This window comes from Equus przewalskii, chromosome 2 (assembly GCF_037783145.1).
Source record: "Equus przewalskii isolate Varuska chromosome 2, EquPr2, whole genome shotgun sequence".
Classification (NCBI taxonomy): domain Eukaryota; kingdom Metazoa; phylum Chordata; class Mammalia; order Perissodactyla; family Equidae; genus Equus; species Equus przewalskii.
Window position 1 is genome coordinate 6,480,279 of NC_091832.1, and position 13,025 is coordinate 6,493,303.

The 13,025-nt window shown below is 39.5% G+C and overlaps 1 protein-coding gene across 5 annotated transcripts in view; it reads right to left on the reverse strand.

Moving 5' to 3' along the window:
• ZYG11B (zyg-11 family member B, cell cycle regulator) overlaps positions 1-13,025 on the reverse strand; it is a 90,211-nt gene that overhangs the window by 5,466 nt on the left and 71,720 nt on the right. The window lies entirely within an intron of this gene.

Here is a 13,025-nt window from a genome sequence, read left to right on the forward strand (position 1 = left end):
TGCTTTTTTTTTTTTTAAGATTTTATTTTTTCTTCTTCTCCCCAAAGCCCCCGGTACATAGTTATGTATTTTTAGTTGTGGGCCCTTCTAGTTGTGGCATGTGGGACACTGCCTCAGCATGGCCTGATGAACGGTGTCATGTCCGTGCCCAGGATCTGAACCAGCAAAACCCTGGGCCGCCAAAGCAGAGTGCACAAACTTAACCACTCGGCCACGAGGCCAGCCCCTGAAAGTGCTTTCTTGAGATGAAAACTACTCATGGTGCAGATGCCGTAAACATTGTTGAAACGACAACGAAGGATCTAGAATATTACATAACCTTGCTGGGTAAAGCAATGACAGGGCTTGAGAGGACTGACTCCAATTTTGAAAGAAGTTCTACTGTGGGTAAAATGCTACCAAGCAGTATCACATGCACAGAGAAATCGTTCGTGAAAGGAAGAGACAATCGATGCGGCAAACCTCACTGCTGTCTTATTTTAAGAAATTGCCGCAGCCACCCTACCTTCAGCAACCACCATCCTGATCAGTCAGCAGCCATCAACATCGAGCAAGACCCTCCACCAGGAAAAAGATTTCACCTCGTTGAAGGCTCAGATGATGATCAGCACTTTGTAGCAATAAAGTGTTTTTTAATAAGGGTATGGACATTTTTAGAAATAATGCTATCACACACTTAAGAGACTACAGTATAGTGTAAACATAACTTTTATATGCACTAGGAAACCAAAAAATTTGGGAAACTCGTTTTTTTTGAGGAAGATTAGCCCTGAGCTAACATCTGCTGCCAATCCTCCTCTTTTTGCTGGGGAAGACTGGCCCTGAGCTAACATCCATGCCCATCTTCCTCTACTTTATATGTGGGACGCCTACCACAGCATGACAGCATGGCTAGTAAAGCAGTGCCATGTCCACACCCGGGATCCAAACCAGCAAACCCCCGGCAGCCAAAGGGAACATGTGAACTTAACTGATGTGCCACCGTTCCGGCCCCAGGAAACTCGCTTTATTACAATATTCACTTTATTGTGGTGGTCTGGAACCGAACCTGCAATATCTCTGAGGTATTCCTGTACATATGTGAGTTATAGATGTGTAATATTTTTCTACCTCTGGATGGTACTGTCAACATTAATTTGTAAAAAAGCTCCATTTGATTGGCCCAAAGAAAAATAAGTGCTTATATGAATTAAGTATTCCTAAAATTCTCAGAAATATAATAGAAACTGGGGCCGGCCCCATGGCCTAGTGGTTAGGTTCAGTGTGCTCTGCTTCGGCAGCCCAGATTTGGTTCCTGGGTGTAGACCAACATCACTAGTTGGGGGCTATGCTATGGCAGCAACCCAGATACAAAATAGAGGAAGACTGGCACAGTTGTTAGCTTGGGGTGAATCTTCTGCAAGCAAAAAGAGGAGGATTGGCAACAGACGTTAGCTCAGAGCGAATCTTCCTCAGCAAAAAAAAAAAAGAAAGAAAGAAAAGAAATATAATAGAAACTAACTCAAATGCTTTTCTGGATCATGTGATCTGGGAAAATATTCAGTATTAAAGCTAATTTAAATTGTTGGTTTAACAAAAATAGACACATATATTTAGAGTTATTAGCATTAAATATAATACGAACATACACCTTTTATTTACCTGGGTTTATCAGTCAAATAAGCTCATGTTATCCCTGTTATGAAATTTGTCAGCAAGAAAAATAACTTGATCTCTGTGGTATGTCTATGTAAAAATAGTTTACAAATCTTTTTGGTAACCTAAAGCCTTAAAGTTTTGCTAAGTTAAATTAAACGATGGCTAGTCATTAAACATGTAGATTATTTCCAAATAAGATACTAAAACACTAATGATCGAACATAAGTTTACCCACTTTTGGTTTCCTTTTGCAGAGACACTAAAGATATTTGGGTCTATTAGTAAACATGTTTTGTGCCACATGAAAAATTACTAGGAGAAAGCACATTTCTAAAAATTATAAAAAGTATTTATACATTTGCCAAGCCACAGAATGCTAATGTAACAGTTCACAATTGTTTATTTCTTTATTTTCACTAGAAATTAAGGTTTTTAATGGTTAAAAATTTTAATACAGATAAGCTACTAGAAATGATAAGGGAAACAATGCGAGAAAAGTAAGATGTGTGTTTCCAGTAAAAGAAGAAACAAGGAGTGCAAATGCATTTTGGTGAGGGAAAAGAAAATAATTTTGTCCTAAAATGAGACTGGTTGTTTCAAAATGAGAAAGAGAAAAAAACATAAGACAAAATTTGAATGAAAAAAAGGAAAGACAGTTGTAGAAGGTTTATGGAAAAGATATCTTGGAAAAGAAATTTTATGTGTGGTCAAGCTGGCTAAGATTGGAATGGATATAATTAAGTTTAAAAAAACAAGTTTTATTACCAAAAGTAAGTGGGTGCAATATTAGAATTTGGGTTTCTCTCTGTTAAAAGGACAAAGTTTTCTTGGTCTATTGGTCTATAAGAGATTGGTCTGATAAGAGGTTATAAAAGGTTTTTCTTTACTTTTTAATTAATTTGCATAGAAAACAAAGATTTTCTGATATATCAAAATAATTTCCTGTGTTTCATGGTGTCTTTTTTTCCTAATTTAAAATGTATAATTGAATAATTGATTTTTTTTTTCAGCTTTGTTGAGGTATGATTGATAAATAAAAACTGTATATATGTAGGTTGTACGACATGATTTTTTTTAAAGGTATACCTGAATGATTTTTTTTTTATTGAGGTAACATTGGTTTATAACATTATATAAATTTCAGGGGTAACATTATTATATTTCGATTTCTGTGTACATTACATTATGTTCACCACCGAAACAGTAATTCAATCCATCACCACACACACACACACACACACACACACACACACACACACACACACACACACACACGTGCCTAATCACCCTTTTAGCCCTCCTCCCTCCCCGCTCTCCCTCTGGTAACCAACCACCAATCCAATCTCTGTCTCTATGTGTTTGTTTGTTGTTGTGGTTGGTTGAGGAAGGTTAGCCCTGAGCTAACATCTGCCACCAATCCTCCTCTTTACTGAGGAAAACTGGCCCTGAGCTAACATCCGTGCCCATTTTCCTCTACTTTATATGTGGGACGCCTGCCACAGTGTGTAGGTCTGCAGCTGGGATCTGAACTGGTGAACCCTGGGCCACTGAAGCAGAATGTGTGAACTTAACCGCTGCACCACCAGGCCAGCCCCTGTTTGTTGTTGTTTTTATCTCCTATTTACAAGTGAGATCACATGGTATTTGACTTTCTCCCTCTGATTTATTTTGCTTAGCATAATACCCTCAAGGTCCATCCACTTGTCACAAATGGCAACATTTCCTCTTTTTTATGGCAGAGTAGTATCCTACTGTGTATATATACCACATATTCTTTATCCATTCATTCCTTGATGGGCAGCTAGGTTGCTTCCAAGTCTTGGCTATTGTGAATAATGCTGCAATGAGCATAGGGGTGCATGTATCTTTATGCATTTGTGTTTTCACATCCTTTGGATAAATACCCAGCAGTGGAAGAGCTGGATCATATGGTAGTTCTGCTCTTAACTTTCAGATGAATTTCCATACTGTTTTCCATATGAGCTGCACCAATTTATATTCCTACCACCAGTGAAAGAGGGCTCCCTTTTCTCTACATCCTCTCCAATACTTGATATTTCTTGACTTTTTAACAATAGCCATTCTGATTGGTGTGAGATGATATCTCATTGTGGTTTTGATTTGCATTTCCCTAATAATTAGTGATGCTGAGTATCTTTTCACGTGCCTGTTGGCCATCTGTATATCTTCTTTGGAAATATGTCTGTTCATATCCTCTACCCATTTTTTGATTGGGTTGTTTATTTTTTTGTTGTTGAGTTGTATAAGTTTTGTGTTTTTTTTTTGAGGAAGATTAGCCCTGAGCTAACATCTGCTGCCAATCCTCCTCTTTTTGCTGAGGAAGACTGGCCCTGAGCTAACAGGGTGCTCATCTTCCTCTACTTTGTATGTGGGATGCCTGCCACAGCATGGCTTGACAAGCGGTGGGCAGATCTGCACCTGGGATCCGAACTGGCGAATGCCAGGCCACTGAAGCAGAATGTGCAAACTTAACTGCTGCGCCACCAGGCTGACCCCAATATAAGTTCTTTATATATTTTGGTTATTGACCCCTTATTGGATATGTGATTTGCAAATATCTTCTCACAATTGGTAGGGTGTTTTTTTTTTTGAGGAAGATTAGCCCTGAGCTAACTATTGCCAGTCCTCCTCTTTTTGCTGGGGGGAAGCCTGGCCCTGAGCTAACATCGTGCCCATCTTCCTCTACTTTATATGTGGGTTGCCTACCACAGCATGGTGTGCCAAGCGGTGCCATGTCCGCACCCAGGATCTGAACCCGCGAACCCTGGGTTGCCGAGAAGCAGAACGTGCGAACTTAACTGCTGTGCCACTGGGCCGGCCCTGGTAGGGTGTTTTGTTTTTGTTGATGGTTTCCTTTGCTGTGCGGAAGGCTTTTAATTTGATGTAATTTGTTTATTTTTTGTTTCCCTTGCCTAAGGAGATATTCAAAAAGATACTGCTAAGACTGATGTCAAAGAACATACTACCTATGCTTTCTTCTAGGAGTTTTACAGTTCAAATCTTACATTCAAGTCCTTAATCAATTTTGAGTTAATTTTTGTATATGGTGTAACATGATGGTCTCCTTTAACTCTTTTGCATGTGGCTGTCCAGTTTTCCCAACACCATTTATTGAAGGGACTTTCCTTTCTCCACTGTATGCTCTTGGCTCTTCTGTCAAAAATTAGCTGTTCACAGATGTGTGGGATGCTAAGCCTTCCTTATGCTGTATTTGTCTGGGTATATAAGAGTCCTAGAAACTGTATGAATTTCCTAGAAATTTGATATGTCCTGGTATATCACTGGTCAGTCATAATTCTATTTATTGTCTTAAAATGTTGCATATCACAGAAATAACCAAATATCCTTGTCATTTCCATTATAACAAACTCTCATGAGATCTTTAATCCTGGGCATTTTTTTAAGTCTTTTGTCATTTACAGAGAGTTATTGTTTTACTATGATGCTTTTGCAAAAGTATTCCTACAAAAGCGCTTCATTCTCTAGGACATTCATGGAAAGGACTTTGACAAGTACAGGTTTCTAATACCTTTGTGATCATAAAACTGAACTAGGTAAAAATTTCTAAAACTAATAGAAAAACTAGATTCAACCAGAACAAGTATTAATTACACAAGACTGAACAAACTGAGGACGATGATTATAATTTTGATGACTTTTTATTTGAAACGTTGCTGGTTACTTAACGTTTTGTTTTTTCCAGATTTAAAGAAACCTTTTCGGGGTGGCCCCGTGGCCGAGTGGTTAAGTTCGCGCACTCCACTTCAGTGGCCCAGGGTTTCACCAGTTTGGGTCCTGGATGCAGACATGGCACCGCTCATCAAGCCATGCTGAGGTGGCGTCCCACATGCCACAACTAGAAGTACCCAGAACTAAAAATATACAACTATATACCAGGTAGCTTTGGGGAGAAAAATAAAAAATAAAATCTTAAAAAAAAAAAAGAAACCTTTTCTTTTAAGCTATCCATGGCTTACAGCAATTTGGTAAAGTATGAAATATTTACTTTTGCTCCCTACCTGATCCCTCCAGGATTTGGAAATTCTTGAATATACTTTTTGTTGCAACATAGCTATTTGCATAAGTTCAATCAAAATCTGTTCTCCTTATAACAGGACACAATTGGAAACATTCGCTGTATTGCCAAGGCTTTGACTAGAGTGCCATATTCGAGAGAGACGTGTATAGACTCAGATACAATCAGTAGCTTTAAGGAACTGCTGGGAAAAATCGGCCTGGTACCTTTCTTAAACGGTTCCCGGCAGCCTTACCAGGTAAAATCTGATGGCAAGTCCTTGCCTTGGTTTTTTGGACTCGGAAGATTTCAAGAGTTCATTCTGAGATTCCTTATGAAAAGTTCCAGCAAAGCAGTCTTAAAAAGAGCTTATATGGCCAATCACTATTCTTGTTGCACTTATATCAATATCAGGCCAAGTTTAATGCAAACAAATTAGTTTTAGTGTGATTATCTTTGGTAAGAAGACAAAAATGGGGGTAATTGCAGAGAGAAAAATTATGTTTGCACCTTTTATTTTTAATTAATTATTTATTTATTTTTTGAGGAAGATCAGCCCTGAGCTAACACCTGCTGCCAATCTTCCTCTTTTTGCTGAGGAAGACTGGCCCTGAGCTAACATCCGTACCCATCTTCCTCTACTTTATATGTGGGACGCCTACCACAGCATGGCTTGACAAACAGTGCCATGTCCACACCCGGGATCCGAATCAGTGAACTCTGGGCTGCCGAAGCAGAACGTGCACACTTAACCGCTGCACCACTGGGCCAGCCTGTTTGTACCTTTCAGACGTTAGATTTTAGTCCTGTTAATTGTTTTCGAGGTTTTGTTGTATATCTACAAACTTGACTGGACCCTGAATTATTCTAGTTTCCTCAAATTTCTGGCTACAACTCTCCAAACTAACATTCCCAATTCTCTCCCACTCTTCTCATTTGTAATCACTAAGAACGAAGACTGCCCTTCGATCTCCTTGGAAGGGACTATACCAGGTCCTCCTCACTAGCCAGATGGCAACCAAACTTCAGGGACTTGAACCTTGGGTACACATCTCACAGCTAAAGAAGGCTCCACTGGGGCTGGCCTCGTGGCCTCGTGGTTAAGTTTGCACGCTCCGCTGCAGGTGGCCCAGTGTTTTGTTGGTTCGAATCCTGGGCGCGGACATGGCACTGGTGATCAAACCCCACTGACGCAGCGTCCCACATGCCACAACTAGAAGGACCCACAACGAAGAATGTACAACTATGTACCTGGGGGCTTTGGGGAGAAAGAGGAAAAAAATTTTAAAAATCTTAAAAAAAAAAAAGATTGGCGCCTGAGCTAACAACTGTTGCCAATCTTCAAAAAAATAAAAAATAAATAAAGAAGGCTCCACTTGACGTTTGGTCCTGTGCAGACAGTGGAGACCTCTGAATTAAACTGCTGATAAAGAGAAAGAGCTGACATCGATGTAGACTGCTTCCACCCAAGATGCCGGATCAAGACTTCATACTTTAAACATGAAACCCTTTCTTCTTTCTTTCTTTTACTCCGGCACTGGCTTGGAAGGATAACATCATCATCCATATCTCCCAGGCCATTGCTAAAGGAGGTGATCTTTCAGACTGCTGGATTTGTCATAAAAAACTCTGATCTGTCCATTAACAATGCCACCTTAGCAGGAGTGGTTTGTGTCCTGACAGGATTTATTTTTATCTGTGGCGGTTATCATGCTCCTTGGGCCTATGAATGTCTGGAGGGCTGGTGCATCACCAGGCAATGCCTTTTAGGTTACCTGACTGTGCCCCTGACTATTCACAGACAGACTGAGCCATCTCACTGGTCAACAACCCTGAATTGATACTGTCGAGTCAGAAAGGACCTACCAGGAGGGTTTCATGATTCGGAATTTCCTTCCTTTGGCAGGTCCCTACTTCACTGGTTACGAATGAGTACAAATGAGGCTATGATTAGGAATCTCTCCATAACTCTTGAAAATATTGCAGAATCTGTTGCGAAAAAGCGATAGCTGCCCAACAAAAATCCTTAGACTCTCTGGCCAAAGTTGTTCTTGATAATAGGATGGCCCCTGATCATCTTTTAGCTGAACAAGGAGGAGCCTGTACTGTAGCCAACACCATTTGCTGCATCTGGATTAACATTTCTGGGGAAGATGAAACTCAGGTACATAAGATCACTGAACAAGCCACCTGGCTTAAGAAAGTGACTCCTTCACTGGCGTCTTTCTTTGACTTATTTGATTCTGATTGGTTTGAATCTTGGGGACCATGGCTCTGCAGTACACTCTAGACATTATCCTGCTTATCACAATCATAGTAGTCTCCCCGGCATGCTGTATTTTCTCAAAAGCCTTAAATGCATGTTCACAGCTGCTGACCACCAAGCAAATGATCTCCCTAAGACTGGTATACCAGAAAAGCAATGAAGAAAATGACTGACTAAAAAATTATGAGCCTAAAAGTTGTGACCTGTGAATATAACAGAGATTCAGAAAAAAAAAAGTCATGGACTGTGAACGTCCCACAGAGGATGGGTAAGAGGTGGGACAAGAACTCAGCAGTCGCTGAGAGTGGCGCTAATGTCTTACATTTTTATCACATCTCTCAGTTTGGCTGACGGTCTGATCAAAAAGGGGTGATTGTTCAAAAAGAAACAACAGGCCCAAAATGGAGTAATTTGTGCTAAGCCCCACGTCAGCAAATCAAGACTTAACACCTACCCTAACTGCAGTTTCAGCCTCTCCCAGGAATGTGATCTTCAGCCAGTCAGTCTGGAATTACCTGGTCAGCACGAGCAAGGCAATCTGCCTGACAGAGCCCCACCTTCTCCCAAGGAAGGTGACCTTGCGCGAAACTTTCTGCCCTTTGTTTGCATAACTTCCTTGCCTCGCCTCTTTCTGCCCATGAAAGTCTTCCATTTTGTACAGTTTCTTGGAGCTCTTTTCTATGTAGTAGATGCTGCCCATTTCATGAATTGTTTAATAAAGCCAATTAGATCTTTAAATTTACTCAGTTGAATTTTGTTTTTAACACTATATTGTAGGTCCTTTGCATTTCTATATGAATTTTAGAATCAGCCTGTCAACTTCTCTTCAAAAGCCTGCTGAGATTTTGTAAATCTACAGCAAATTTGGGGAGAATTGCCATTTTAACAATATTAAGCCTTCTAATTTATGAACATGGTAGGTCTCTCCATTTAGTTAGGCATTCTTTAACGTCTCTCAGTAATGCTTTGTTCAGCACACAGGTCTTGCACATCTTTGTCAGATATATGCCTAAGTATTTCATAGTTTTTGATGCAACTATAATGTCACTTTTCCATTTATATTGGTTGTTGCTGGTATACAGAAATGCAAGTGATTGGTGTACATAGATCTTGTATCCTGGAACCCTGAGACACTCACTTATTAGATCTAGTTGCCCTTTTGCAGATTTCATGGGATTTTTCTACATAGATAATCACGTCATCTGCAAATGAGAACAGCTTTACTTCATTCTTTCCAATCTGGATGCCTTTTATTTGTTTCTTTCCTGATCCTACTGGACAGAACCTCCATTACAATGTTCGATAGTGGTGAGACTGGACACCCTTGCCTTGTTCCTGATCATAGGGAGAAACATTCACATTTAATTTTTCACTATTAATTTTGATGTTAGCTGTACGATTTCCTTATATGCTCTTTATCAGGACTGTATGCCAACATTTGTCAAATGCTTTTTCTGTATCTACTGAGAGGATCAAATTGCTTTTCTTTCCCGGTCTGGTAGCAGGATGAAAAACTCTGATTTTCAAATGTTAAACAACATTGCATTCCTGGAATAACCTCCCGGGATCCTTTTTATAAGCTGTTGGGTTCTGTTTGTTAAAAAATTGTTAAGAATTTCCTCATCTATGTTCATGAGAGATTGTTTAGTAATTTTCTTTTCTTATAATGTCTTTACCTGGTATTGCTATCAGGGTAGTTCTAGTGTTCTTTCTTTTTTTTTTTTTCAGCTTTCTTTCTCTCTAAGCTTCAGTTTGCACAGTTTCTGTTCAATTTCACTGACCTTTTCTTCTGTGTTATCTATTAAGTTCCTGTGGATATTTTTCATGTTAAATATTTAAAGTTTTAGCTGTAGCACTTCTGTTTTATCTTTTTCTCCTCTTATTATTCATTTGTTCTTTAAAATCTTGGATTATATCTATAAATATATGTTTTGAAGTTCTCTTCTGCTAATTCCATCATCACCATCATTTCTGGGTCTGTTTCAATTGCCTGATTTTTCTCCTGGTTATAGGTCACATTTTCTAAGCTTCTTCCCTCATCTAGCAATTTTTGTCAGATACTAAACATGTTGTTGACTGTCTAGATTGTGTTGTTTTTTTAAAAAAAGTGCACACTCTTCCGCTGGCAGATAGTTTATTTGCAGAGCAGCATGACCATTTCAAGACTTGTTTTTACACTTTGTTAGGGTTGCCCTAAAGAAGCCTTTATTTGGGGGCTAGTTTAATCTCTTCTAGTTCTTTTGACATCTGTAATGAATGCCTTGGGTACTAAGTTCTTTCTACTGTTTAGAATTCGAATATTTCCCAACCCTGTGTGACCTCCAAATGTTCAGTCAGCAGTTCCTGGTATTTGTTCTTTTTCAGGCCTCAAGGAGTCTCACCCTAGACATGCACAGCTTAGTTTCAGTCAAAGACTCAAGAAACCCTTATGAAGATTTCTGGAGTTCTTTCTAGATGTAGCTACCACCTCTGCATTACTCTATCCCACAAATTCCAGGCACCTCAGTCTTGCCAAACTCTGATTTCTGTCTCCTCAGTTCAAGGAGTCAATGAAATTGCTGTGCTATACTTGGTTTCCCCACCCTAAGCCTGGTCTGGTAAATGCCTCCAGGAAGAAAGCCAGGGAGACTGTAGAGCTCATCTTATTTGTTTTCCTGCTTTCAGGGACTGGAATCCTTGCTGTCTTTTGTCTAACGTCTAGAAAAAAACTGTTTCAAATTTCCCCTCCAGTTTTCTATTATTTATGGCTGGAGGGCTAGTCTGGTACAGTTATTCTGTCATGGCCCAGAGTATAAGTTTCTGCTTATATAATTTTCTGTCATATCTTCTTCACTTATAATGACATGCAAATATTCCACTGTCTGAATATTCCGACTTTATCTAACATTTCTCTATTGCTGGACCTCTAGGTTATTTCGTTATTTGCTATTATAAATAATGGTGCCATGAATATCTCTATAAAAACAAGCATTTGAGTATAATTTTAAAATTAAAAGGTAGACTACCTAAATGTTCAATAGGGAAATGGCTACATAAATTACTAAGTCCATTTAATAAATGGATAGCCATACGTTATGGATCATACTGTGTACCCCCAAAAGACAGGTTAAAGTCTTAACCCTCAGTATTTCAGAATGCGACCTTATTTGAAAATAGGGTTGTTGCTGATGGAATTAGTTAAGATGAGGTCATTAGGGTGGGCCCTAATCCAATATGACTGGTGTTCTTATGAAAAGTGGAGATATGGACACAGAAACAGACACACACAGAAGACGATGTGAAGACACACAGGGAGAAGACGGCCTTTTGACTAGAGAGATGTATCTACAAGTCGAGGAATGCCATGAATTGGCAGCAAACACCAGAAGCTAGAAAAGGCAAAAGAGGATTCTCCTCTCAAGCCTCCAGGGAAAGCATGGATCTGCTGACATCCTGATTAGACTTCTAGCCTCCAGAACTGCAAGAGAGGACATTCCTTTTGTATTAAACCATCTATCTGTGGTACTTCTTACGGTAGCGCTAGGAAACTAACACACCATATAGTAACGATTATGTGATTGTTACAAATGACAGTGTCAAAAACTTTCTAAAATATGGGAAAAGGTTCATCATAATGTATGAAATAGGCACTATTATTATTCCCATTTAACAAATGTGGAAACTGAAGCCCCAGGCTTAATAATTTTCTCAAAAGGGCATACATAGTAAGTGCTGGAACATGATTTGAATCCAGGTAGGTTCCTGTGTGCTCTTAATCACTATGCAATAGTATCTCTTAATCATTAAAAGCCATAAACGGCATTAAAACTTTTTAAAGCAAAGTGAGAAGTAAATTCCATTTAAATATAAACAAAACAAGCCAGGAGGGCAAGAAAGTAGGAACCTGAACTATCTGAGTTGAGATAAAATATTCTAACATTCCCCCAATTACAGTGCATTTTAGAATAAATTCTTTAGGGTGGTCATTCCATAGAATAAACTTGAAAGAATAGCAATACCTCAAGTATTAACAAAAATAAACAGTTATATGAAAAAGCACTATTATCTACTTATTATTTTTTATTTTCTCCTATGGAACTGTAAAAGTGCATCCTTGAGTAATGAGGACAGAAGGCTAGAGATTATAGAGGCTTGGCATAAGATGGGGTAGGCTTAATAAACTAGGGAGTTCTCACAACCTGTGGGTTCAGCACAAGAAGATAATTTTTAGTGCAGAGGCAGTTTAATGAGGCTAATGAGGCAGTCTTACGTTATAAACAAACAACTCTGCTTGTGGGGAATTTAGTAAGAGCAGCCAGAAACCCTGCCAGGTGGAAGTTCAGGTGGTTACAAAGCAGTTTCTCTGTCACATCCCATTCCCTAAACCCTCCTCCTCTGTCCACCTGACACAGACGACCTTTTGCTGACTTGCCTTTTTGTGGTACACACTGAGTTTTCATCAAAGAATGCAACAAGAAAGAATCTAACAAAATGTTACTGCTATTTGCTATAAGACTATTGTTAAAAACAACTCTTGGAGGGCCAGCCCTGTGGCGTAGTCGTAAGTTTGCACACTCAGCTTCGGTGGCCCAGGGTTTGCAGGTTTGGATCCTGGGCACTGACCTACACATCGCTCATCAAGCCATGCTGTGGTGGCATTCCATATACAAAAGAGAGGAAGACTGACACAGATGTTAGCTCAGGGCCAGTCTTCCTCACCAAAAAACACCCCCCAAAACAAAAAAACACAACTCTCAGGGCCAGCCCCACGGCCTACTGGTTAAGTTCAGTGTGCTCCACTTCAGTGGGCCAGATTCAGTTCCCGGGCACAGACCAACGCCACTCATCAGCAGCCGTGCTGTGGCAGTGACCCACATACAAAATAGAGCAAGATTGGCATGGATGTTACCTCAGGGCGAATCTTCCTCAGCAAAAAAAACCCAAAAAACAACTCTCATATTTCCTATATAAGGCCATTTACAATATGGCCCCTATTAAGGTCCTATAAAAGGAATTTAATTTGTAGGTAACTGCTCAGAAAAGCTTTACTTCCATCTGAGGATATGGAATGTTTTTTCCCCCTTATATGGAAAGAGAGCCATGTAG